Below are 2,011 nucleotides of genomic sequence, written 5' to 3'. Positions count from 1 at the left end.
AATGCAAATACCAATCAATTGCACCCAAAAATCGATTTTTGAATAACATGTAAGAAACACTGCGCAGAACCTATGTACAACAACTCAATATCATCAAACAAAGTCAGGGCCTTATTTATAAAGGCCTTGCGCCACCAGTGCGTCACTTATTACCCATGTTTAAAGTGATGCATCAGCTGCACAAGGCAATCATAAAAAAGGGCCAAATGCAAATACTAATTAATTGCACCCAAAAATCGATTTTTGAATAACATGTAAGAAACACTGCGCAGAACCTATGAACAACCACTCAATATCATCAAACAAAGTCAGGGCCTTATTTATAAAGGCCTTGCGCCACCAGTGCGTCACTTATTACCCATGTTTAAAGTGATGCATCAGCTGCACAAGGCAATCATAAAAAAGGGCCAAATGCAAATACCAATCAATTGCACCCAAAAATCGATTTTTGAATAACATGTAAGAAACACTGCGCAGAACCTATGTACAACCACTCAATATCATCAAACAAAGTCAGGGCCTGATTTATAAAGACCTTGCACCACCAGTGCATCACTTATTACCCATGTTTAAAGTGATGCATCAGCTGCACAAGGCAATCATAAAAAAGGGCCAAATGCAAATACCAATCAATTGCACCCAAAAATCGATTTTTGAATAACATGTAAGAAACACTGCGCAGAACCTATGTACAACCACTCAATATCATCAAACAAAGTCTGGGCCTTATTTATAAAGGCCTTGCGCCACCAGTGCGTCACTTATTTCACATGTATAAAGTGATGCACCAGCTGCACAAGGCAATCATAAAAAAGGGCCAAATGCAAATACCAATCAATTGCACCCAAAAATCGATTTTTGAATAACATGTAAGACACACTGCGCAGAACCTATGTATAACCACTCAATATCATCAAACAAAGTCAGGGCCTGATTTATAAAGGCCTTGCGCCACCAGTGCGTCACTTATTACCCATGTTTAAAGTGATGCATCAGCTGCACAAGGCAATCATAAAAAAGGGCCAAATGCAAATACCAATCAATTGCACCCAAAAATCGATTTTTGAATAACATGTAAGAAACACTGCGCAGAACCTATGTACAACCACTCAATATCATCAAACAAAGTCAGGGCCTGATTTATAAAGACCTTGCACCACCAGTGCATCACTTATTACCCATGTTTAAAGTGATGCATCAGCTGCACAAGGCAATCATAAAAAAGGGCCAAATGCAAATACCAATCAATTGCACCCAAAATCGATTTTTGAATAACATGTAAGAAACACTGCGCAGAACCTATGTACAACCACTCAATATCATCAAACAAAGTCTGGGCCTTATTTATAAAGGCCTTGCGCCACCAGTGCGTCACTTATTTCACATGTATAAAGTGATGCACCAGCTGCACAAGGCAATCATAAAAAAGGGCCAAATGCAAATACCAATCAATTGCACCCAAAAATCGATTTTTGAATAACATGTAAGAAACACTGCGCAGAACCTATGTATAACCACTCAATATCATCAAACAAAGTCAGGGCCTGATTTATAAAGGCCTTGCGCCACCAGTGCGTCACTTATTACCCATGTTTAAAGTGATGCATCAGCTGCACAAGGCAATCATAAAAAAGGGCCAAATGCAAATACCAATCAATTGCACCCAAAAATCGATTTTTGAATAACATGTAAGAAACACTGCGCAGAACCTATGTACAACCACTCAATATCATCAAACAAAGTCAGGGCCTGATTTATAAAGCCTTGCGCCACCAGTGCGTCACTTATTACCCATGTATAAAGTGATGCACCAGTTGCATAAGGCAATCATAAAAAAAGGCCAAATGCAAATACTAATCAATTGCATCCAAAAATCGATTTTTGAATAACATGTAAGAAACACTGCGCAGAACCTATCTACAACCACTCAATATCAGCAAAGAAAGTCAGGGCCTTATTTATAAAGGCCTTGCGCCACCAGTGCGTCACTTATTACCCATGTTTAAAGTGA

Source organism: Lissotriton vulgaris, unplaced genomic scaffold (assembly GCF_964263255.1).
Source record: "Lissotriton vulgaris unplaced genomic scaffold, aLisVul1.2 SCAFFOLD_4548, whole genome shotgun sequence".
NCBI classification, from domain to species: domain Eukaryota; kingdom Metazoa; phylum Chordata; class Amphibia; order Caudata; family Salamandridae; genus Lissotriton; species Lissotriton vulgaris.
The sequence above is the reverse complement of the archived record's forward strand: the minus strand, read 5'-3'. Positions refer to the sequence as shown.